At 30.8% G+C, this 27,965-nt stretch overlaps 1 protein-coding gene across 2 annotated transcripts in view; it reads left to right on the top strand.

Annotated features, from left to right (window-relative positions):
- The first annotated feature begins 2,033 nt into the window (after nt 1-2,033).
- Nucleotides 2,034-27,965, top strand: part of LOC135954984 (uncharacterized) — a 223,590-nt gene continuing 197,658 nt past the window's right edge. For both annotated transcript variants that reach the window (XM_065505252.1, XM_065505250.1), the window contains exon 1: nt 2,034-2,231. The gene's annotated coding sequence lies outside the window, so the exon portion shown is untranslated. The remainder of the gene's footprint in view (nt 2,232-27,965) is intronic.

Raw genomic sequence — 27,965 nt, 5'->3', positions numbered from 1 at the left:
AAGTCGAGAATATGATGTCATGTAAATGGCCGCCGCCACAGTTGATTGTCATTTGAGCTCTTTTTATGGCATTTTCCATCACTTTGGCCAAAACTTCCGGCGATAGGTCCTCACATTCTTGAGATTTGGCGCCCGGGAAATGCATCCTTCAGCATATCGGTTGTGGCACGTGCAGTGTGTGCCGTTGCATCGTCCTGTTGGAACCACATGTTTTCCAATCCCAATTCATCAAGTTGCGGCACACAATAACCGTTTGGCCAGCGACGTCTTCGAAGAAAAAAGGTCCGATGACTCCTCCAGCGAAAACAGCACACCATACAGTAACTTTGAGCGGGTATAATGGCTCTTCGTTGGTTACACGCGGATTTTCAGTGCCCCAGAAGCGTAAATTTTGCTTATTTACGTACCCGCTAAGATGGAAATGGGCCTCATCACTCATGATTATTTTTGATGAAAAATCATCTTCCTCTTGGTGGCGATTAAGGTCAAATAAATAGTCAGCAATATTACGCGTTCTGGAGCAGTGTAGCGTAACATTGTCTATTAACGTGTATTTTGCATGTGTTTACTACACAAATGTCAAAACAGAACTGACATTAGGGGCCAATCGCAAAATTTATAGCATTTTCTGATAGGAGGATTACTTTTGCACCACCTTGTATAAACAATATTTTTTAAGTTTAACTTAAAAATAAAGTTAATCGATTAATCGACAATTGTTGATCAAATATTTATTTTATTTTAAATTAAAAAATATTATTCATTCGAATAAAAAATATATTTTTCCCCAATTATTCGAACAACAAGTATACATATATTTATTTTAAATTAAAAAAAGTAAAAGTAAAGAGTATTAGTGAGTGTTCCTATTCATTACTTATGTACTTTTCAAATTCTATTATCATTAAAATGTATAAAAAATTCCCCTTTGAATCCACACTGATCCCCAAATTTAGCACAGACAAAAACCTTGCGGATGTTAACATGCTTTTTCAACAAAAAAAATACACTCACACACAAAATTAGCTCTCAAAACTGGATTCATTCAAAGCAAAACAAATCATTCACAATTGTATAAACAACAACAGCACTGTAAACAAATACTCTTTCTCTCTTACTCCCCAACTCTCAGCTGAATTCACAAGCATACCCACACACATTTGTACTCCAAGTTTAAGCCAAGATCTAAATGAAATCAACAAAAATAACATCATCACAGGCAACAAAATCATTCAAGCCCAGTTAGTATGCAATCTTAGCTCGAAGTGTAAGCACGCGTTTAGCGAGTTGTAGAGAGAAAGAGAAAACGTGAGAATTGTTAAAATACAATACAATTGAAGCAACAAAAACAGTTGAAAAATAAAACTCAAACGCGTTAAATTTAATAGATTTTTTGTTTGTCTTGTTCAATTTTTCGTTGGTCTAAAACATAATCTAAAAAAATTGTTTTGTTTTTTTTTTTTGCAAAACAACAATAATAAAAAATCAGGTTTAAAAAACAAAAAAAATCCAAAAATATATTGTAGCAATCAAGTGAATTAAAAGTAAAACAGAAAACAAAAAATTCATTTCAATTGAATATAGAAAAAATATTAAAATTTCTAACAAAAGGCTAGATATCGAGTTGTGTTGTGTTTTTAACAAAATCTTTTAATGCGTTTTTGTGTGTTTATTTCTTTTTCTCATTCTTTATTTTCTACTGTTCAAATTCATTAGAATTGTTGTTGCCAAATTAGTTTTCTAGTTGTTGTTTTACTTTAATCGAGGATTAATTTTTATTGTTGCTGCTTTGTTATTGTGGTTTTGTTGCTATTTTTAAACGAATTACGTGAGTGAGTTGAGCAAAATTGCAAATTTGTTTTAATTCAATAAAAAATACAAAAAAATAATAATAAAAATAAAAGTGTGCAAAATAAGAAAAAATATAAAACAAAAGTTTAAACAAAAATCCACAAAAATACAAAAGAGAAAATCTAATTTTATTAAGGCTTTAAATAAAAGAAATAAACAAAATTTTGGTGAAAATACCTATTTGAAAACAAATTTTAGTCAAAATTTCTTTAAATTAGTTTTTTTTCGAATAAATAAATATTGTTGCCGAAAAGAAACATTATCAAAATTACTTTGTTTTTTTTTGTGTATAAATATGTGTGTATTGTTTTAAGTTGGCCTAAACAAGTTTTCAAATATTCAAGGAATTTTCGCTTTAACCAGACAACATTGAAACCCAAGTAAGTTTGTAGATGAATAAATAGTTGGTAATAGCAATCGAATAGTAGTTATACCCTATACTTAAAAAATAAACTAAAAGCTTGTTAATAAATCTGTGTTAAAAAATTTTAAAAATTATCTTAATATTTGTGTAAATTTTATTAAAAACAAGTAAGAAAGTATGGTCGGTCAACCCAGAATATGTAATACCCTACACTAAGTAAAAGAGCAAAAACATTTTTCTTTTAAAATTTCAATAATTTATATTTTTGAGTGATTTTCGGAAGTGTGCCTTATATGGGGGCTATGACCAATTATGGACCGATCACCATGAAATTAGGTCGTGTGATTTATGGCTCTATGAAAGTTTACTATGTTGAATTTTGTGAGTATACCAACATTTTTAAGCGATTTATGCACGTTAAAGTGATTTTCGGAAGCGAGTCTATATGGGAGCTATGACTAATTATGGACCGATTGTAACAAAATTTGGTGACATGAATTTTGTATATATAAAACTTATTTGGGGAGCAATTTGTGGAGATACATTTATAAATTAACCATTTATGACCGATAACGTATAATTTCGGAAGGACATTTGTATGGGGCCTAGGTGAAAGAATGGACCGATTTCAACCAGTTACAATAGGCTTGGTCCTTGGGCCGAAGAAATAATATGTACCAAATTTTATCGAAATATCTTCAAAATTGCGACCTGTACTCTGCGCACAAGGTTTACATGGACAGCCAGTCAGCCAACCAGACGGACGGACATCGTTTAATCGACTCAGAAAGTGATTCTAAGTCGATCGGTATACTTTAAGGTGTGTGTTAGACTAATATTTTTGGGCGTTACAAACATCTGCACTAACGCATAATACCCTCCCCACTATGGTGGTGTAGGGTATAAATACTGACATAAAGTGCAAAAGTGCCAAGTCTTTATTGGCAATACAATTTTTAATACAAAACTAAGACAATTTAAAACATCGAAGACCTATAAACAATTAAACATCTAAGTCAAATTATAATAACACTTCTCATCACGGCACTTGAACATTTAGGAATCTTCTCTACTTTTCATATCCATCTTGAATTTTTCCTCATTATTGGAAACTGTCCAGCATCCAATTTATTCCCAAAAAAGACGACCCATCCTACCCAATTTCTCTCACTCGAAAGTTATGGAGAGCACGCTGAGGTACCTTCAAATATTTTAACTGTAATAGACTATTCTTTGATATAAACAGGCCTATAGCCAGGTACTCTATTAAAAATTTCGTTCGAAACGCTGTCAAACTACATATAAAATATTTGGAATGAAATATATGCGAAATTATTTCGCAAAAGCAGTAATCTGTTTTCAGTGTGGAAAACATGTGAAATACATCTGCCAACCTTATGTTTCCACACGAAATAACATACGTAGAACTTCTTTCTCTCGAATAGCTAGCTGTCAAACAGCTTGTAAAATTTTTCGCATGAAAAAACCATCGTTTTTCGCAAATATGAACAAAGTACTAGGCTTATCACAGAATTCCATTCCGATCGAAAGTGGCATTAATTCCGTATTTCGCTTCTTCAGAAAAAGTAAAACGAAAATTTCATTCGGAAATGAAACCAGGGAATCTGAAGAACCTAAAACGAAATCGATCGGAATAAAAATATTCCGAATATTCCCTTGGAGCCCTAATGGCTCCAGAAGTGCACAGTGGGGCAGAATTAAAATATTTTTGAAACAGATCCCCCAGAAAGAAGTATGCATAGTCCAAAATCGAAGATTTTTATTTATTTAAAGCCCTCATTTCAATCTTGATCACGCAAGATCGGCTTGATACGTTAAAATTTTTTTGAAAGCGGGCAAGTTTTGTGGAGCTTCAGAAGAGTAAATATTAGATTTTTATTTAAGTATTTTGTATTGGTGAAAACTTTTGGACTTGAAGATAGATATTTTAGTAAAATCAAATAATTTTATAATTCCTTCGAACGTCATTTACCTTAAAAATTAAAACAAAAATTAATGTGGTGATTATTCATCAAGAAAAATTAATAAATTGTAAAATTGTAACAGTTAAAGATATCATAACAAATATAGATACAAATGTCCTTAGGTCAATGCCAATACAATTGTTGCCATTCTTTGTTTTAAAATACCGAAATTCCTAAAACGGGCAAAATGTGTTCCAAAAACTGAGTTTTTTTTTAGAAAAGTTCCCACTTTGAAGTTATTTACAGTGTGATAGTAAAAAAGCTTCGCATGTATTAAAACAACATATAGGGCTTTACATACAGAAAAAACTATTTCTTAAACCGTTTCAATTCAAATATTTGTCACATATTGAACTGGTTTCAATTATTTCATAATTGAATCAAGTATTCATGTGCTCAAAAACAAAATTTTCTGATATTTTCTATTGAATTTTGAGTTTTGAATTTGATAATTTTGACAATTGAATATACAATTTTCGTTATTGGTTGAATTTTAAATACAAAAATTATTGAATAGATAATTTTCGCAATTGAAAACACATTTTTGTTATTTTTTGTGTTTTCAATTACGAAAATTATCTATTCAATACTTTTTGTATTTAAAATTCTACCAATAACGAAAATTGTATATTCAATTGTCAAAATTATCAAATTCAAAACTCAAAATTCAATAGAAAATATCAGAAAATTTTGTTTTTGAGCACATGAATACTTGATTCAATTATGAAATAATTGAAACCAGTTCAATAATATGTGATAAATGTTTGAAATGAAATATAGTTTTTTTCTGTGCAAATATGGAGCTTTTTCGATGATCGGCTATTTTACTCAAAATTTTCTTTCAAAATTGGGCAAGTTTGGATAGGACTGGGGAAGACAATTTCTGCTTAAGTGAGCCAAATTTAAACGCTTTTATATTAAGTTATCTTTCCAGATTATATAAACATTTGATATAGTTCTGAAGAAAATTTATTTCAATAAATGAGAAATTATAGAGACTTTTTTGGGAAAAAACTTAAAAAATACACGCACTCAAAGTTGAACCATGTAAAAAGATGTTTCAACTTTGGATGCGTGTAACTTTTTATAGGGACGAGATAACTGTTATCAAGTTTGTTTTATTTATACGTGATATTCAGATCATAAAGGGATTTTTGAGGATATTTTTGAAATGTGAGACGTTGAGGGGCCACCCACTGATCATCATTCCGCCTACGAAGCTAAAAAACTGTAAATCATCTCCAAAATACCTCAGCCGATTAAATAATATAGCACACTATACAAGTGTGGACTTGATCATACTATTTTAACAAAAGTCTTCAAAAATAGTAAAACCCGAACATTTTTAAGGCACAAAGTGATGCTCTAAATAGATCATTTAGAGTGCCTAGATAAGTTCGGATTGCATTGATATGTTCACAAGAGTTGTTCAGCTTTACCATAGCTATAACTTTGCTAAATATTGATAGTTGAAAATTAGAAGTCATTTTAAGTTATGCTAAAAAAGTGAAAAAATGCTTTCTTCCTATAATTTTTTCCAAAAAAAGGGACACAAAAAAGCAATTTAAAAAAAAAAATGTATCTAAAATTAGTTTGGTGGACTCTAAGCTATATTATAGCCATATATAGTTAAGCGATATCACGAAGTATGAATTAGCTGTAGGCCAAAATCTGATGACACCTTTTTTGAGGGCTCATTGATTTTCAGAATCTTTGGCGGCCCATAAAAAAAATTGGTAACCAAAGTCTCCAAACTGAGTATAGGGTTTTACTACTCGTTGAAAATATAATCGAATCTACACACAGAGAAAAAATATAGTTGTTCATGGTTACGTAACCATTTAAATAGTGGTACACGGTTTTTTTTAACAATATTATAGTTATTGTAACTATTTATATGATTGTGGTAACCATAATATGGTTAATTTATGATTCACATGATTGTATCAACCATATATATGGTTACAGTAAATAAGTATATGTTTGTGGCAACCATTTATATGATGAAGGACTTAACATATTATGTTGCTCTCGGCTTATGGATATCATAATCTGAGAACAACATATTATGATAAAATTATTCATCATAAATATGGTTGTCACAAACATATACTTATTTACTGTAACCATATATATGGTTGATACAATCATGTGAATCATAAATTAACCATATAATGGTTACCACAATCATATAAATAGTTACAATAACTATAATATTGTTAAAAAACACTAAAACTTGTACACTATTTAAATGGTTACAGTAACCATGATCAACTATATATTTTCTTTGCGTGTATACAGTTCAGTTCGTGTGCTTTTCCAAAAGTCTTAATTTGTTGCACAGTTATTATCAATATTTATTAAGGGTAATGTAAGTGGGCCTTATAGGGGACCTATGACCAATTATGATCCGATCTTCATAAAATTTGGTACAGCGACTTTCATATTATTTAGGTCAAACTTTTAGCTAAGAGAAAAAAAATATGGTATTGCGATTCCTTTGTACTCGAAACTAATTTTTGCCGAATTTTTTATGGATACGTATATTCTATAGGCACTTAAGTACCATAAAGCCATATTACGGGAAAAAAATTTTGTGGGGGCTTGGAGAAATCATGGACCGATTTTTACCATTTTAAATAGATTTTATATTTTTATTATATGAATAATGAGTGACAAATTTCATGACATTCTCCGCAATAAATTTACTCAGAGTAACAAAAAACATGCGAAAATGATCATAATTTTAGAAGGTTGTCTTACATTTTGGTTCATAACCCTGGTTCTATTAACTGGATTTTGTTGATTTTCAATAACAACCTACTTAGAAAAATTATGAACCATCTAGTATAAATTTGATTAATTTATCTTATGTATTTTGGACGTCAGAGTGTTTTACACAGACAGACAGACACCATTAGGGTGGCCCTTAATAAACGAAAGTTGGATTTTGGCCATTCTCACCCCCCAGTTTGGTGAACATTAGTAAAAAAATCATCCTGAAAAATGTTTAAGTAAATCGGTTGGTTTTTCTCGAAAATTTCAAAATTTAAATCGCAGGTACGGAAAAACTATAAGAGATATTTTCATAATTTTTTCACATTTGTATTCCCTATTATATTCTTAATACATCCCAATGAGATGATCAAAAAAAATTCTGAAATTTGTTTAACAAAATTTTTAAAAATTTGAAAATGGAGTTTTGAAACTGCCGTTAAAAAAATTTTATTTTTTTGTTCATACCTAAGAATAGGTTAACGGTAACCTACGAAGACAAAAACTCATATACAAGTAAATATGGACATATTTTAAGTAAAAATGAGCTTTTATTTTAATATTTATCAAAATATGTTAATTTTGTTCCTACATTTCTTGTTCTAGTTGAATGAGACACATTAATGGCCTGGCGAATTTTAAATAACTTTAAAATTTTTTGACCAATTTCTGTTTTTTATGTCTCATTAGAACGACAATTGCATACACATTTCTATTCCTTTGAACTAAATTGGAAAAGTAATTTTTTAATGGCAAAATTTTTACAAAAACTGAAAAAATTCCCCTTGTAAATGCATCTCAAAACTTCAGAGGGCTTGCGGCACTTCTTAACCCCAACCGATTTACCTACAATTTTTTCAGGATGATTTTTTTTACTAATGTTCACCAAACTGGGGGGTGAGAATGGCCAAAATCCAAATTTCGTTTATTAAGGGCCACCCTAATGGACATAGCTCAATCGACTTCATAAGGATTAATAATGTATATACTTTGTTGGGTCTCAGGTGAATATTTCGTTATGTTACACACGGAATGACAAACTTATGTATACCCTCATTCACCACTTATTGTGGAGGGTATATAAATAGATTTTTTTTGTATTAAATTTCGTGATAGCTCTCAATTCGAACAAAATTTTATTTGATTTTGTAAATTTATTTACTGAATTAGAAAATTAATTCTTTCTGTGTAACCTTGAGAATTCTTATGTATTTCCTCAGCAAACATATTTCACAATTTTCCGAATTTTGAGGTGTTTTTTCTTTTTTTTTTTTGTAAAAAAATTTAACAAAAAATATGTTTGCTGGAGAAATACACACTGATTTATCAAGGTTATTTTGGAGGTGTTTGGTAAAAATGATTCTTGTTATACTCACCTACATTATTCTATTACATTTCTACTTTATTATTTTTTGTATCACTATGTTATTTTTTGACAAAATGTTTAAAAATTTTATCCATTAACTATTTATTTAACTTATGACGAATGCGACTGTTTAAAAGATTTTATGAATTGATCTCAACCACTTAAGTTGTAATTAAATTTAAAATATTAAAATTTCTGCAATTACTATTTTATCAAATAGCGGTAAATATTTAAATATTTATTGCAATTAATAGTTATTATTCAATTCTGGAAAAAAATCTTTATAATATTAAAATTTTATGCTTAAACAGCGATCAAAATTTAGAATTACAAAAGATTATACAAAATGATTAACTAATACAAAATAGAGATGATGCTAAATAAAAAAAACAAACAATAAATAAATTTCCATTTTTAAAAAGAACCTATTAAGATTTATGAGTTTGTATAAATAAACAGACAGACTTTAAACGTTTAGCTAAGCGACAGTTTTATTTTAATGATTCAGAGAAAACTAGACTATAAAAATATTGTGAATTATGTATTTTATATTAAATGAGAAGGTCATTAGCAATCAGTTTAAAGATATTTAATATAATAATAAAACAAAAGACATCTATCTGTCTTTTGTAATTTTGTAATAATTTGAAAAATGTATTAAAAATAACAATATGATCTACTAGTCATAATTCTTAATAGAGTAGGAGTTAAACTATTTGTTATTTTAGGCTGCCATACTTTACTGATTTGTCGTTAGCTGACTCTTTACATTGGAATTCCAAAAAATTTAATTTAAAATCAAAAACTAACTGCTAACATTATTCAAATACAAAAACAAGCATTAATTTAAAAACAACGTAACAATTCTATACACTTCCATTTAAACTAACTACGATCTCCATCGCTAAGATGTCGCTTCATTTGATTTAAGTCTATTTCATGTAATAAAATATAAAATTAACATGATCTTCTTCACACATATAAAATAACAAGAGGCATTTTTCAACTTTTGTTTTATTTAATCGTTAAGAATTCAACAAAAAAAAAAACTCTGACTTTGTGATCATGAATGTGACTTATTATGGGTTGTGTGTTTTCAAAGTTTGTTAGAGATTTGATTTGAGAGCCAAGTTAAGCGGAGAAGCAAAAAAAAAATATAAAACAGTGAAGAAGAAGGCGTTATTTTTACGCTCACATGTTCAGATTTGAATTTAGGCTTACAGGTACTCAATAATGTTGAACAGTTAGTGGGAAAATTTAACGTACTTATTCAATTCACAATTGCTAATATTTAGATGTTTCCAATTAACAAGTTTAAAACTTAAAGAACAGGAGCAGAAGTTACTTTAACAATTGAATCTTTGCCCCGAAGGACCAGAGTCAGACATGGCTAATGATGATCGTTTCAGCGTCAGCTGTATTTATACCATACACCACCATAGTGGGGAGGGTATTATGCGTTTGTGCAGATGTTTGTAACGCCCAAAAATATTAGTCTAGTTTCGGCCCAAGGACCAAGCCTATTAAATCTGGCTGAAATCGGTCCATTATTTCACCTAACCCCCATACAAATGTCCTTCCGAAATTGGACTTTATCGGTCATGAATGTTTAATTTATAAATGTATCTCCACAAATTGCGCTCCAAATAAGTTTTATATGTACAAAATTCATGTCACCAAATTTTGTTACGATCGGTCCATAATTAGTCATAGCTCCCATATAGACCCGCTTCCAAAAATCACTTTAACGTTAATAAATCGGTATACACACAAAATTCAGCACAGTTAACTTTCATATAGACACAAATCACACGACCTAATTTCATGGTGATCGGTCCATAATTGGTCATAGCCCACTTCCGAAAATCATTCAAAATATAAATTATTGAAATTTTAAAAGAAAAATGTTTTTGCTCTTTTACTTCGTGTAGGGTATTATATGGTCGGGCTTGACCGACCATACTTTCTTACTTGTTTTAAATAACTTTCAAAATATTTTGGAATAAATCGGCAGTTTTTGTCTGGCTGATCCGATTGGCATGAGTCTTCGATGGCCAAGAAATCAAACATATCAATTTTAAGATAACAAATAGAAGGACCTAAGTCCCACGAAGTTCAAAACCAATAGTTTGAGCTCTGCAACCAACTCGGACTATATGCTGATATCATCATTCCGTAGAGACATCAATTATTTCGCAATACTTTAGAATAGTTTGCTATTGAAAATAAAAAAAAAAAATGGTCCACTCTACAGCTCTATTAATTGTGATATAAATATTTGAATTTTTATACCCTTCGTCATGAGTGGATCGTTATACACTGGTGCATATTCCTATAAACGCACTTAATTTGTTTCTTTATCTTTGTTGTTCTCATCCAAATGCTAAATTTAACTTCTTTAATGAGAGACAACTTAACGGTACTTTTTGAAAGTAAACAATTTTTTTTCTTATTCTTTTTGTTTGCCTTAATTATGCGATCAAATGATCTTGCTGCTATTTTAAGTGGAAGATTCGTATAAACGCAGACGTGAAATTTGTTTTTAAAAAAGTTACCAAAAATAAAATATTATCACTTTTAGTGTTTTTTCAACCAAATGTACGTTTCTAATTGTTACATCTCAATTTACTGCAACTTTTTCTATTTAAATCAATAAATTTCATCACTTTTAAAGATGCCCAAGGGAACTTTTTTGTCCGATCAAGAAAAGATTCGAATTAAATTTTTTCACGACCAAGGATGTTCCAATAGAGAAAATGGATGTAAAATCGATCATTCGGAAAGTGTGGTGCGAAATTTCTTGAAGAAAGGTCAAAATTATGGAGTTCGCAAACCTAAAAAAGGGAAACAGAAAACCAACAAGAAGACAACTTAATCTAATAAAACAAGAAGCAACCCGCAACAAATTGAATTCCACACAAATAAAGAATAAACTGAATCTTCCAGTGACTTCCAAACACGTTGCACACATTTTACGAAACGATGATAACATAAAATCGAAAAAGCCAAAATGTAAACTAATGCTAAAAAAGCATCATAAAGAAAATCGTCTAAAATTCCCAAGAAAATTTATGAAATGGAGAGATGAGTGGAAAAAAAAGTAATTTTCTCTGACGAAAAAAAAATTTTATTTTGACGGTCCTGACTCATACTCATGCTATTGGCACGATTTGAGATCAAACGATGTTCGGATGTCAAAACGTAATTACGGTGGTGGCAGTGTTATGGTTTGGGCAGCGTTTTCTGCAGTTGTCAAGTGGAAAAAATATGTTTTGTTCCGACAAAAATGAATAGTGCGATTTATAACGAACTGTTGGAAGATGCTCTTCTCTCATTTATGGAGGAAAAAATGGATGAAGATTGCATATACCAACAAGATAATGCTGCAATCCATGTTTTTAAGCAATCGAAATCTTGATTTAATGAACATAGCATTCCTTTGTTGGACTGACCGGGTTGTAGTTCGGACTTAAACCCAATGGAGAACTTGTGGGGATACATGGCCCGTAAAGTTTTTGCAAATAATGCCCAGAATGAAAGCATAATGACTGTGGCAGAGCTGCAACTAAGAATTAAACAAGTCTGGGAGGAAACTGATTCCAGTCTGCTTAAAAAATTAGTGGAATCAATGCCAGACCATATTTTTGAAACAATCCATACACAGAGAAAACAGATTCGTAATAGCAAACGAATTTGTTGCCAATCGAATGATTCAACCTTAGTGACCGAATTATACAGTTGTGGCTACAAAATTTTAGAAGTGGTAACAAAATTTTGGTTGCTTCAACAGAAAATCTTCTTTATCAACTGACTTTCTGTTGATAGAACCGAAAAATTCTATGTGTGCAACCGAATCATTCGATTGGCAACAAATTCGGTTGCTATCATGAATCTGTATTCTCTGTGTAACAAAGGATCATCCACACATTATTAATAATGCTACAGTGACAAATAAATTATAGTGCGTTTATAGGAAAATACCCTTAAAAATGGCTGTTAATCTCGAAATTTAAGTAGAAAAACAATAAATAAAGTACAAATGATTTTTTTTTGTAAACAATATTTTAAGTGAAGTCTTAACTAATTTCATAAACAAATTTGTAGCCCCCTTAAATATGTTCTGTTTAATTTTTACAATCTTTTTAGGAATATGAACCAGTGTAGATAGCGGAGTCGATATAACCATGTCCATCTGTCCGTCTGTATGTTGAAATCAACTTTCCATATTCCCCAAATAACTTACATACATGAAACATATGTACATCAATATATCCGGTATAGACCCGGTTAGATTACTATTTAAAATAAAAAAAATCTGCTGACAAATGTCTGAGATATATAGAAAAATCCTGGACAACTTCGGTTTTTACCTATTTTTATAACCTTCACCTTCGTGAGAAGGGTATATATAAGTTTGTCAATCCAAATCTTCAATAATTCTGTCGGACATGCTTTCCAGAAGTTTCCTATTTAAATTCAGCAAAATCGGTTCACCAAACCAAAACAAACTCGATTTTTTACCTATTTTTGACCTATATATGGATCTGGTCATCAATATAGACAATATGGATATCTAATGATAGATATTTCGAAGACTTTTGCAACGACGTATATAAGACCATAGTAAGTTGGACCTGCAATGGGTCAAATTCGGAAAAAATATTTTTTTAACTCGATTTTTTTGTTTTCACCAAAAAAAAATTTTAAACAAACAAATTTTTTTTAACATTTAAAAAAAAATTTAAATTTAAAAAAAATTTAAATTTAAAAAAAATTAAAATAACAATTGGAAATTTTTTTCCCAAAAAAATGAAAAAAAAACTTTTGTTTACCTAAAAATATTTAAAATTTGTATTTTGAAGTATAATTTGGTGAGGGGTATATAAGATTCGGAACAGCCGAATATAGCACTCTTACTTGTTTATCTATATCTGGATTATTAAGTTATTTATATAGAGAATATGGATATCTAATGATAGATATTTCAAAGACCTTTGCAACGGCATATATAAGGCTATAGTATGACGGACCTAATGGGTCAAAATTGGGAAAAAAATTTTAACAAATAAAATATATTTTTAAAATATAATTTGTTGAAGGGTATATAAGATTCAGCTCATCGGAAAATATAGCTCTCTAACTTGTTTAATTTTATTTCATTATTTGCAACTGTTTCTTCAATTTTATGATGCACTGTTCTTATTTCAAACAATCTAACATGCTGTTTATAAATTTTATTAATTCGCTTCACAAAATCTCTGTATATCTCCTTAACTACCCACAGATACAAGCACATGCCATACAGACACAATCACAATTGATAGAAAGATTTAATATTTCTAAGAGCACACAACACTACAGATACTTACATAGATATACAATTTAAAATCTGTATTGTGCCAAGTATTATATCATCGGTGTTATGGCTGATCTAATCTAGTAAACAATATACAAATAAACAGCTTATAAAAGAGACTGCGAAACAAAACAAACAAAATACAAACGAAACCCAGTAATAAGAAATAAATAACAAAACATGCGAGCAAAAATGTACAACACACAGATACAAAAAATAGTTAGTTTTCTTATTGAATGCGATTTCTATCTATCTCAAAGTCAAACTTTTTTTCTGCTTTGTTTTAATTTTAGAAAATCAAGTTTTTTTATTTGATTTGGTTTTGAGTAATAAATACTCGTACTTATTGTTAATTCTGTGTGTGTGTGTGTGGTTGATATGAAAAATTCAAATAATGTTGGCTGAATTTTTGGTTTTGTCTAAAACTAATAATGATGTTGGTAGATAAAGTTTTTAAGTATTTGAAATTATTTTTTTTTTGGTATAGAAATATTTAATAAATTCTTTAGTTTTATAAGGAATTAATGAAGAATTTAAGAGTGGAAATGATGAATTGTTGGTCATATCTGGGGGAGTTAAAAATGTAGTATAAATTTCTAGTAATACTCATTTATTGGTTTATAAAAAGAGTCCCAAAAGTTTGCTACAATATTTACCGGATATACTTGTGCTTAATAACGTCGGAAAGATAATGAAATATACAATACTTTGACAATACAAAACATTGCCATGTAATGCTCTTGTAAAAATTTGGATGATTTTACAATTTTAGGATTTTGAAACAAATAGGCCATATCCGAAATATAATCATAAACTAGTTTAAATTTGAAAATTTTTTATGTTAGAATGTTGTCCTCTACAGAAAATACTGTTATACACGAAATTTTTTGGTTTGATTTTCGATATAAAATATTGTTAAATACAAGATTTTCTATAGAAAATTATGTTATACTGAAGATTTTAGATTTGCAATATAAAATAGTTAGATATCGCAGCTAATCGTTTTGATATTAATATGGACGAATTTGTAAATAAGAATTTATACATAAACTACTGAAAATTTGTTGAAAGTGTCAAAAAAATAACACAGCAAGTAAGAGAAATACTTTAAAATAAAAATTTTAAATATTTTTTGGTAAACAAAATTAATTTTTTTTTTAAAAAAATTTTGTGAAAAAAATTCGCGTTATTTTCCACTATTTTGACTCATTGTAGGTCCATCTTACTATGTTTCGACTTCGTATTTAAATACGTATTTAGTTAATTTTACTTAAATTTAAATACAGTTTGAGTTTTTCAGTGCTATATAATTTTTCTTATTTAAATAAGATAAATGTATGATAGTACTACTAAATAACAAAAAATTATCGATATTTCTGTATAAAACAGCTGTTCAACCAAAACAAAAATTTATACATTTTGTCCAATAAGAAAAAAAATTATTAAACAATAAAATTATTGGTAGGAAAATGCACAAAAGAAGCCCCAATTTCCCCGCATCGGAAGTGTAGTTTTTGTTAGATGCCGTAAAAAAATACAGCGATACAATAGAGTGGAAAAAAAAACAAACACCAAAGTTAAAAACATATGAAAGTTTTTGAAACTTAAATAGAAATTAAATAGCCAACGTTGGCTATTTAAGTATCATTTAAAAAAGTAATGAGAAACTCATCTTCGCATTTAAATAGAACTTAAATATAATTCGTATTTAAATACGAAGTCAACAAGTAAGAGTGCTATATTCGGCTGTGCCGAATCTTATATACCCTTCACCAAATTATACTTCAAAATTTTAAATATTTTTAGGTAAACAAAATTTAATTTTTTTCAAGTTGTTTTTTTCATTTTTTGAAAAAAAAAATTTTTCGATTGTTATTTTAAATTTTTAAAAATTTAATTTTTTTTAAATTTAAATTTTAAAATTTTTTTTTGTTTTTTAAATTTTTTTTTTTTAAAAAAAATTCGGGTTAAAAATTTTTTTCCGATTTTGACCCATTGTAGGTCCAACTTACTATGGTCTTATATACGTCGTTGCAAATGTCTTTGAAATATCTATCATTAGATATCCATATTGTCTATATTAATGTCTTAGTAATCCAGATATACAGTGGTGGCCACCAATTTAAGACAAATACTTGAATTTTTTTCATCAACTGAATTTTAAGTGCAATAGAGCCAAAATAAAAGGACCTTTAAGGGTATGAAATTTATTATTAATGTTTCTAGTTTCTGAAAAATGTTTGGAAAAATCGGTAAAACATATATGGACAAAGATCTGTGGAAATACGTTGACCCACCTCAGCGAACATCCGCTGTTAATAACATGATATGACCGAAACTAATGGAACTAAAAATACGATATTTGGTCCGAATATTTTATAATAATAAAAATATAATGATATAAATGTGAGAAAATATGTTTATTTAAAAAAAAAAATTTTTGGTCAAGTTGTAGAAAAATTGTATGTGTTCATGGTGAATATGTATGAATTGACACAGTCGAAAAAAACACACTTGTGTGTTAAAACAGTCCTCATGCATACATATTTGTGGAAATATTTGAAAAAATAATTGACAATTACATGGAATTTAGCAAACAATTTTTGTCTTAAATTCCTGGCCACCACTGTAGGTCAAAAATAGGTAAAAAATCGAGGTTGTCTTGGTTTTTTCCTCATATCTCAGCCATTTGTGGACCGATTTTGCTGATTTTAAATAGCAAAATTCTCGAAAGCATGTCTGACAGAATTGTTGAAGATTTGGTTCCCGAAGGTATCTGGGGTCTTAAAAAAATTGATTTCAACAGACAGACGGACAGACAGACGGACATGGCTTAATCGACTCCGCTATCTATGAGGATCCAGAATATATATACTTTATAGGGTCGGAAATGAAAAATGTAGAAATTACAAACGGAATGACAAACTTATATATACCCTTCTCACGAAGGTGAAGGGTATAAAAATTGGCACTTACTAATCTAGATATAGATCAAAAATAGGCCAAAAATCGAGGTTGTCTTGGTTTTTTCCTTATATCTCAGCCATTTGTGGGCCGATTTTCACGATTTTAAATAGCAACCGATCCGGGTCTATAGCGGATATATTGATATATATATATAACGAATATATATACTTTGTAGGGGCGCACAGTGGTTTAGAAACGTTATTTTATTTTTTGACAATAAATCGATATCTTACTAGCAATTTTAGATATTATTACGAAATTTCACACGGTTGGAGCTGAGGTGGTTTTTAGTTGACTTACGTTCGTTCAGCTTCCCAAACGTAAGGTGGACCAGTGCGTGGCCCCTCACAGTTGGTCTCCTTGGGCCTCACATTTACAAAAAAAAACCGAAATTTAAAATATAAAAAGTCCTGGAGAAGGTTTACAAAAACTACGCTCACATGTGTAGATTATATATATTAGTTGAAGAGATATTTCGATTTTTTTTTTAATTTTGCTCGTTTTTTTTTTTGATATGGGGTCCTACGGAGGGTATCACCTATATTGCCTGAATATGTTTATATTGCTAACTTCCTAACACTTATTTTGTCCCTATAAAAAGTTACACGCATCCAGAGTTGGAACATGTAAAAAGGGCCGTATTTTTATGTTTTTTCTTCGGTACTGTATACAATTTTTATATGATTCGGAAAGAGAACTTAACGCAAAAGCGTGTAAATTAAATCTTGGTACCCTTAATCAGACATAGTACCACCCAGACGTATTCAAACTTTGTAAATTTTTTAAACAAATTTTAGTTTTGAGTAAAAAATTTTAAAAACGCAAAGCACCAATCCTCGAAAAAGTTCCATATTTGTTTATCCCTATATGAGGAGAACAAAAGGTACTTGTTTGAAAAATTACAAATTTTGGGAAATTGATTTTTTCTAGAATATTTCAACCAAATATAACAAGTAAGAAAGTATGGCCGGTCAAGCACGACCATATAATACCCTACACCAAGTAAATGAGTAAAAAGATTTTCTTTTAAAATATCAATAATTTATATTCGTGAGTGATTTTCGGAAGTGGGCCTTATATGGGAGCTATATCCAATTATGGACCGATCACCATAAAATTAGGTCGTGTAATTTATGTCTATATGAAAGTTATTTATGTTGAATTTTGTGTATATACCAACATTTTTAAGTGATTTAAGCACGTTAAAGTGATTTTTGGAAGCGGTTCTATATGGGAGCTATGACTTATTATGGAGAGATGTTTAGTGTTCCCTAATTTATTTGACACGTAAAAAACATAAGGTAGACATGTTATATATCAATGGATAGAGGATTTTGTCTACTTTTCAAAAAATTCATGGAATACTTTTTTGAAAAATATGACAAAAAATGCTTTTTATTGAATTTTGCGTTGATACAAATTTTTCAAATTGAAATAAAATTTTTATTTAATAAAATTTCACAGTTATGTAGATTTTTCTATTCAAAATCTAAAAATAAAAACAAATTTTGAAATTTGTTATCAAGTATCCCGCAATTCCCAAAAAAATCTTGAAAAATCCCAAAAATGGGATTTTTTCGTTTTTTGGCTACAATATCCATACCAGGGGCGGGGTTATCAGAACCCTTTACAAAATAATTAAGAACTTATTGGGCCATCTAAAATAGGTTACTATATTTTGATATCGAGTATGCGATTTGAAAATTTTTGCCCTAAGGTTGAATTTTACATAAAAAATAGGCATTTTTTGAATGGACCTGATCCCGTCGGTATCAAAAATCAAAAAAGTACAAATTCATTATACATCCTCTTAGAAATTTTTTAGATAACTTAAAAAGAATAAAAGTACTTTTTTCCCAAAAAAATTGCGAAAAATCGCCTTTTTTAATTTTTTTAAATTCAAATGAATCTAACTTTGGACTCAGCCACGATTTTTAAACACTTCTTTCTTTGATATATAGATCTATTGTTAATTCTATAAAAGAAATATGGATAAAATCGGGGAATATTTGGAACCGCGGTCACCAAAAAACTGGAGTAGGGTGGGTAAAAATGTTGAAAATTAAATTTTCAAATGCGAATATCTCCTAAGCTATAAGAGATAATTAATAGCTACGACGAGGTTTTATATAGTGCTGGACGAGGAGATTCTAAATGTGCAATTTTTTTTAAATCGTAACACAAACGAAGAAATAGGATCATTTTAAAAATTGAACATACCCGAGGTGTCCTACTTTGGGAACCCCTGGTCCCGCTCCTGGTGGGCTCATGAGGTCCAAATTCAAAACTTAAATTCGACTACACATGTGAAATTTCATTCAAATCGGCGTAAGGGTTTAGAAGTTACAGATTTATTTCCATCTTTTTTTATTCTCATACCACTGTGCATCGCTTAATCGACTCAGAAAGTATACTTTAAGGTGGGTGTTAGACTAATATTTTTGGGCGTTACAAACATCTGCACAAACGCACAATACCCTACCCACTATGGTGGTGTAGGGTATAACAACTCAGCTCCAACCATGTGAAATTTCGTCACAATATCTACAAAAGTTCCCGAGATATCGAATTATTTCCAAAAAAAGGATCCAAAACCACTGTGTGTCAAAAATGAAAAATGTAGTAATTACAAACAGTATGACTAAATTATATACATATACCCTTGTCACTCATGTTGGAGGGTATAAAAAGTAAACTTTAATCAAAAAACAGTTTTTTATTCGTAAGATCCATGCATGACATATTAATATTTCAAATTGATTTCGGGCATATGGGCACCTATTCGGCTGTTCTTGACGAATCGTATTGTTCTTGCATTGCTAGCAGATGTCAATAGTTTATGGTTTATTAACATAAATCAGTGACTACGTAGCCACACAGGAAATAATCGAGAAGTATCAATTCGCACGACCTTAGAGGCTAATTGACAGGTCCATTTGTCGAAATCAAGTTATCGCATTTTCCACATTCGTCCACATTTTCACATTTTTTTCAAGAAATAAGGTCCTAAGATTCTACCAACGTGTAAACTGCAACAAACGGTGCATTTTTCTGGAAGTACTGGATACTGTATGATATGTTGTTGATTGATCTCACTCTACATGTGTCAATAGAGCCGTGAAGCCAAAAACAATCCTCATCGCTGAACACAATTTTGCTATAAAATTTTTCAATTCACTAAAATCTTGTTATTAGCGCTAGCTTTCATTTTAATAAAAAAAGCATTATAATTAAGGAGCCACGGAACAAAAGGTACTTTTTCAATTTTTTTACAAATTGATTTTTTTGGTATTTTTATAATATTTGGGTTGAAATCTTCTAGAAAAAATCAATTTCACAAAATTTTTAAATTTTCAAAAAAGTACCTTTTGTTCTTCTTGTATAGAGAATAAGTTTCAACGTTTATTTTAAATGTAAGTGTTAAATGTACAGCATTGATGAATAATCCGATAAAAACGAAAAAATTTAAATTATTAACTATTTAACTCCGATTCTTAAATTATTATTTAAGCCCTTTTTTAATATCCCACCCGACTATAGTCCTACTCTTTGCATAAAAAAACAGCTGTTTGATATTCATAATTAATTTGTATTTCTTGTCAGAAACAGCAAACCCAAGTTGATATCTTATTTTTTTTTTGTTTGTTTCTTGTCTTGTCTGAAAAAGCAACACTGAAGGTTGTTTTAAATGCATTTCAATGAATTTTTTTTTAATTAAGAATTAAACTCTACAAACAAATACAAAGCACAATAATAGCAAAAAAAAAAAGACAAACACCCACCTTATAATTTAAATAAATATTTGCATATTTTTACAAACATAAAAAAATAGCAACACTCACATGCTTATTTTTTATATTTTAACATGATTACTTTTTTACACTCTTGAAATGATAATCACCTCTATAATCGTAGCAGCAAATAAATAATTAAGATACAAAATAACAGCTGAATAGATAAATATGGAAGACTAAATTTGGTAGTGTCTTAAAGTTTTGATTTGATTTAATTGGGTTTGTTTTTTTTTCTGAATTTCAATAGAGGAAATACAAATAATAGTCAAGGTCAACAAAGTCAAAATAAATGGGTGATGTAAAGGCGTTGAAAACAATTTAAAATACATAGAGGTATAATTTACAAACAGAAGCTTAAGAAAAAAGCTATTTTGAACACATTGAACTTAGCAAACCATGAATGAAGTATGTTGCTTCTAATAATTAAATGATGATGATCTTTGAATAGGAGATTTATCGCTATCTATTACACAGGTCTACAATGTTTTTGATGCAGCCAAATCTAAAAATGATTTTAAGAACTGCTCATCTTTTGAGGACTAGAACGAAACAAGCTAATTTCGAATACTCTGTTCTGAAGCGAAGCATATCGGAATTCACTAGTAGTAGTTCTCAATAAAAAGGATAAGGTAAGGTTTCTAGGCAGCCACGAAGTGAAGAAAAGAAGAGCAGCTCACTTGGGTCCAAAGCTATAGGTCCCTTTGTGTTACCTGAAAGTAGAAAGTCAGAAAAAGAGGGACAGATAGAAGTGAAAAGAAAGAAGGGGAAGATTGAAAAAGTGAATAGGAAGATGTCCGAAGAAAGAGAGAGCGGAGATATATAGCGTACCGAAGAATTGGCGGTTATTAGGTCACTCTAAAGAGATCCCTATGTCTGTTCTTTTTAACCAATTACTGCTCCTTAATGACCTCTAGCCTCATATTCGAGAGCTCTGAAAGACTATGAATGATGTCCCATAAACCTTAAGCTTAGATCTCCTAATGTCGGACAGTGACAAAGAAGATGAAATATGGTCTCATCCTCCACTACACCACTCAATTGTGAGCGTGTCAAGCCAAGAAGATATGTTGTTCGTCCACGATTCAGTCGGGGCCATATCATTCTGGTAATAGTGCATGTGGGTTCACAATCCCTTCTTGTCTGAGCGAGCTCATAGTAGAAGTTACTAATTTGTAGCTTACATTTGGATAACGGAATCCCACATAGGAAATCTATGTCTCCGTCAGGTAGCATGGCGCCTTTTATCTCCAAATCATCAGCAACGCAGTTGCCCGTAGTATCTCAGTGTCCCCGTACCCACTTGAGTCGCCATCCTGTTTAAGAGACTGTTAGAGACTTTATTGCTGCCTGGTTGTCAGTAAATATACGAATATCCCTGCCTGATATCTTGTTATAACTGAGCCAGAATAATGCTACATTCATTTGGAAGTCTAAACGACAACCTAATGTTGAATTCCTGAATGTAAACACCTGCGCCAACCCGATCTCCCTTCATAGAACCGTCTGTATAGACTGAGAGACCCGTTTTGTCAAAAGGTCCGTTCATTGCTTCCGTATTATGCGGAATTGAGAAACCGAAATTCCTCGACATGAAGGGTCTAGAAATGCAGTAATCTATATTATCCGGAAGAGTCCAAATACTGGCGTGACCGTAGGGGCATGTTTCCACGCCCCATTCGCGTTTAGCCTGAATGCAGAGGTAAATGCCATTTTCCTCGCCATTAGATCCACGGGAATCCAATTCAATATAGTAAATATTGACTTTGTTGCGGTTGTCCTTAGAGTTCCTGTTATCAGGATTGTCCTTCTCAATAACTAACTAATTCGACGTAGCAGAACTAGTTCCATTGAACTAGTTCTGCTAGTTCATTAACTGCAGGAATATTACAATCACAAAAACGAAACGGGCACACGAATTTACTTATGACAGCTAGAGTTTTACGTTTCCCGGGAAAAATTTCCAAAAATTTTTGTTTTACTCTTTGTGAAAATACAAAATACTAAAATAATTCCACTTTCGATCGTATAGAATTCTGTGACTGCCATGAACATTCACGAGTTTTTGGAATATTTTGAATAATGAACTAGTTATTGGTCTATTTGGGTTTAATAATTTTTCTTGTATGAATCTTCTGCATTTGTTTTGGCGATTTAAGCATCTTTTAGAGAAAATCAAGTTCAAAAAAATCACATAAAACTAAGTAAAATAATTCCCGGGAATTCTCGCACAATTTCCCAGGATTTCGGGATTGAAAATTTTGCGGAATTCCCGGGATTTCGTATTAAAAATGTGATTGGTGTTATCAATCGGCACCAAATTTTTTTCTTTATTTGTTAACCTGTGTTATATTTAAAAAGGTAATTGACTTTTGAAATACTTAATAAATTTTCCCCTTTTAACCTTGACTTTATTTAAAAGATTTAAACAAATTTTTGTTTTATTTTAAAAATACTAAACGGGTAATTACTAATTAGCACTGACTTGTAAAAAAAATCTTAAATTAGCTTTGAAGTATTCTTAATTAATAATTTGTAAGCCAAAAACAACCTACCTCCCAATATATATACTTCACTTGCTAAAGCTCAATTCAGTCATTATTTATTTGATGTGAAGAATTTTAATTACCTGAAAATGTTTGTTTGATTAGCCAAACTTTATTAATTAAGTAAAATTGTTTTTGACACTTCACTCACTCAAACTTGACTCATTCGCTGAGTATGTATTCGTCATAAATGTAAACGAAAAACCGCAGCAGCAGAACACAATCAACAAAATAAGGTGAATAAACCGCACATAAAACTGTGAGCCACCCACTAAACCAAATAAATATTTACAACAAATATGGCTAAAAGTCATTTAACTGTTTTTATTAAGTACAAAACTTATTCTTTTACCTATTTTCGCCATAACTTTTAGTTTTATTATTTTTTTTTCAACACAAAACTATTTCTAAGTTTATGTACAGCCAGTAGTCAGTCATTCATTCATTCCCTCACTCACTGAGTTGTTTTGTTGACAGCAGTAGTTGGTGGATCGTGGGGAGTAATAAGGGTAACAAGAGGCATGAAGTTTTTGAAAATGACATTAATATGTGCAGATATTTGGATAGTTATGTATGAATATTTGTAATGGTTTGCTTAGGCATATATGTATATGTATGTAAAAGTATTTATGTATTTTTGAGTTTATTCCCAGCAGTTCTAGGATACCGAACTAGTGATAGGGTGACAACTAGTTACGATACTAGTTATTTCAATACGTGCATGTCCTAAACAGACGGTCAATTGACCCTTTGGATTACAATGAGTCTGTCCGATAGCTGGTCCCAAGTAGTCTATGCATTGGATTCATATACCGGTTACATAGAGACTTTGCGGTTTAGTGGTCACTTTTCTAACCACCTTTTCTAGAGACTTTGAAAAATTTTTATTGACTTGAAATCTATTGGCATTTTGCTAAACAATTAAATTTTTGAAGTCATCGTTTATGTTTTTTTTTTTTAAACTTGTCGTCAGCGTGCTCTGTTTGAAATAATGTATTGATTTGAAAATATTGTAAACCTTTGTTTTTCTAAGGGGTTTTCCCAGATTCAATAAATAAAGCTCCGAGGGTTTATTGTTTATCGAATTCAGTGTTACTTTATTATTTGGTGTTTGTTTGGTTGGCTTGTGCTAACAAAGTAATATTTTATAATATATTCTTTGGTAAATAACGTAAGTAATAGAGTGGTTAGATTACTAACCACTGTGACTCAAATATGTTTTAAATAATGAGTTTCTCTACATAATTTTATGTTATTTTGCAAGGATGCCGAGTGTACTCAATGAAACTGAAAATAAAAGATATTTTGTTGGAAGGTATAACGTCGAATGGTGAAAGTGTCTGCAGAGAATCATGAGGAGCAAACCGATGTGATGGTACTCGGTTACAAACCTTTGGAGCTGCTGCCAAAATTTTATGGTGGTTTTGATTCGTATGACATAAAATTGGCGTATTTTTTAATCTAATTGAGATATTTACTTGATTTTTTTTTTTGTACGACCAAAAATTAACATATCTAAACAAAAATATTAGTTAGGAATAAATGTGGATCAAATTGGGCCTAATATTTGCAATCATATTAAAATTCTGATATAAATTTTAGTTTTAGAAACTCAATGAATATGTAATATAATCGTTATTTATTAACAAAACTAAATGAAATTTTCAACGTTTTTTTTAAATTTGTCATTCTAAATAACAAAGTTTAAAAAAAGGTCTAAGGTTGGTTGGTTGGTTTACGTGGTAGTTCACTACGTGCGAACAATCAAGTAGAGTCGAAGGGACCCCGTTTTGATGAGACCACACCACTCGTCAGATGTAATGTCGTTTACATCGCAATGTAACTAAAAATGTGTTAGCTACACCCAACCTGTAGCTGTGAGATATCTCAGTAGGTCATTCAGTTTAGACCCGGTTACCTCACCAAGGTTGGTCAATGTATAGTTGCCCATGAATTTATGTCTCTTGACACTCAGGGCTGGGCATTCGCAGAGAAGGTGGAAAATCGTTTCCTCTTTGTCCCTATCCTTACAGCTACGACAATGGTCGTTAAAAGGGAGTCCCAGGCGATTTTCGTACTTGCCTAGCGCCCAGTGTCCCGTTAATACTGCCAGCAACCTTGATATATCCCTTCTATTGCGGGTTATAAGTTGCATAGTACGTTTTTCGTTAAAAGATGGCCACATCAGCTTGGCTACCTTACATGTGTCTAAATTACGCCATCTATACTCAGCCTTTGTAAGAAAATGTCTGAAGATGATACCTTTAATAGTCCCCAGTGGAGTTGCTACTGAGATCGCATTGGAGATATCTAAGGCAGATCCCATTCTGGCTAGTTCGTCTGCCTGTTCATTACCGTAGTGGTCCCTGTACCTATATTGTCGCGGGTATTATGATCATATAGTGTATTGCAAGCTGCCATGATTGCAAAAATTTCCGCCTGGAAAACACGACACTCATTCGGAAGACTATACGAAAAACCTACCTTAGGTTCGTCACAGAAGACGCCAGAACCAACACCACAGCTCATTTTTGAACCGTCTGTATATATCCTAGTGTCATATTTGTACACGATATTACCCCTACCCCACTCACTCCTGGAGGGGATTAAGACCTTGAAAACCCTATTAAAATCTGTATATGGAGTAATATAGTCAGATGGTTGGAGAACGATCGAAGGCAACTGGCTCAAAATTCCCGCGTGGCCATATGTTCTCGATCTCCAACAACCAGATGCTTGAAGCCTCGCTGCGCTGCAGGCAGAGGTGGCCATTATGTGAAGGTCTATTGGCACAAGGTGCAATATAGTGTTCAGTGCCTCTGAAGGACTAGTTCTTAGTGCGCCGGTTATACCAATGCAGGCTGAGGTCTAAGGGAATCTCGCAATTCCTAAAAATTGGAGTAAAATTCCCAAAAATGGTATTTTTACCATTTTGTCAATAGGATCCACATTTCCTTCGGGGTTGGGAATATACTTTCTGGATAAATAGGTAACACATCAAGGTTTCCAAAGCTGCTTTCCGTTTTGTAAGCCCAGCTTTGGGATTTTAGAACATGTGGCACAAAGTTGAAATCTTTGATAAATAATAGGTCAAATTCTGAAGAACGCAGGGGCGACATATCCGGAAAATAGGACATGTTTTTTATACCAAAATATTCTCCGTAAAGATACCTTACAGAAAAACCTAAAATTGTTATATGTTCTTAAAGAAAGTTTTTTTTTAATAAAAAAAGAGTTAAGTCGCCTTTTCGCACAAAAAAAATCGAGTCCCTTTGATCCAAAATTACGCCCTATATTTTTAAAAAAGCGGAAAAAGCGGATTTTAAAATTTAAATTTTGAAATGCCTATAACTCGGATATTATAAGAGATAAATAGCACATGCATGCATTCAGCACTTTTCAAAAATAAAAAAATCTTTCAAATAGGATGGGAAACCAAAAAAAATGGCACGTGTTTAAAAATTGTACCATATCACCGCCCCTGGAGCATTTGTAGGGCCCATTTCAATAACTTAAACTTAAATACTCCTTGACTATGCCCACGTTAAATTTTATCCTCATCGGAGCAGCCGTTTAGAATTGCCAGATTAATTTCCAATTTATTGCTAATTTACCTCAAACTGTCAGTTAAAAAATCTCATAGACAGTCCTATAACCGAAGGCTTACCCATCAGATGGTGAAATAACTACTTTCTAAAGTACAGTACAATATAAACATTTAAAGCGACTACACTCTAGATTAATTAGAGACTCTTAAGTGACTATTGACTTCACGCTAGATTACATGGGTTGTAAAAAGTAACCAATTGAAAACTCTCTGCACTACAAAGACTACATACATGTCAAATGATCTAAAATATATAAATTGGAGACAACGAAGTGACCAGACATTGGTGACAATTACAGTCTATAAGGGTTACATTGACTACTTGCTTAACTGCTGGGTTATATGATTTTACGATTAGTAAGTAATACATACCTAGAGGTATTATTAACATTTACACTACACAACTATATTTCCTTCTTTGAGGTTTTGGGGCTATAATACCACCACATGAAATGAAATTTAATAGATTTTATAAATATTTTTAACTCAGCAGATTTGGTAAATGACTCATATTTACAGATTTTGGGGGAAGACAAAATGATTTTTACAAAAAGAAGAGTATTGTATTCAAAACATACAAAATCGATCAGAAAACAATGACACATTTTGTTTAGTATTCAAATGAAATTTACGCAAAATTTTAATTATGTAGAAAAAATAGTATTTTGCAGCTAGTACCATAGAGAAAATATACATTGAGCGGAAACTAGAAAAAAATTCTAACAAAAAAATATAACAAGTGCTGTTTTTGTTTTTACATAATTTTTTTTTACTAATACATACATTCCCACCACTTAGGTTTTTGACAACTTAGTTAGGTCTTTGACAGCAGAGTTTCCGATCTATGTGTATCTCTGCGAGATTTTAAGTTTTTCCTAATTAATTTGCCACGTAAAAAATACAAGGTGGGCATCAGTGGATAGGGAATTTTTTCTATTCTTCAAAAATATATATACATTTTATTTCATGGAAAACTTTTTTAAAAAATATGAAAAAAAATGTTTTTTATAGAGTTTTAATTGAAACTAAATTTCTATTTATGAATATTTTTTAATGAAATTTTACAGTTATATAGATATTTCTATTGAAAATTTAAAATCTGTTCTCAGGAATCCCGTTAAATCCCAAAAATGGTATTTTTTGGTTTTTTGGCTATAATATTCATACTAGGGTCGGGGTTATTGAAATCCTTTACAAAATCATTAAGAACATATTCGGCCAGCTAAAATGGGTTACTTTATTTTCCTAACGATTATGCGATTTGTGAATTTTTGCCCTAAAGTGGAAATTTACCTAAAATATAGGCATTATTTCGAACGACCTTGTCCCCTCGGTATTAAAAATTTTTAAATTCATT

Source organism: Calliphora vicina, chromosome 3 (assembly GCF_958450345.1).
Source record: "Calliphora vicina chromosome 3, idCalVici1.1, whole genome shotgun sequence".
Lineage (NCBI taxonomy): Eukaryota > Metazoa > Arthropoda > Insecta > Diptera > Calliphoridae > Calliphora > Calliphora vicina.
The sequence above is the reverse complement of the archived record's forward strand: the minus strand, read 5'-3'. Positions and strand labels throughout refer to the sequence as shown.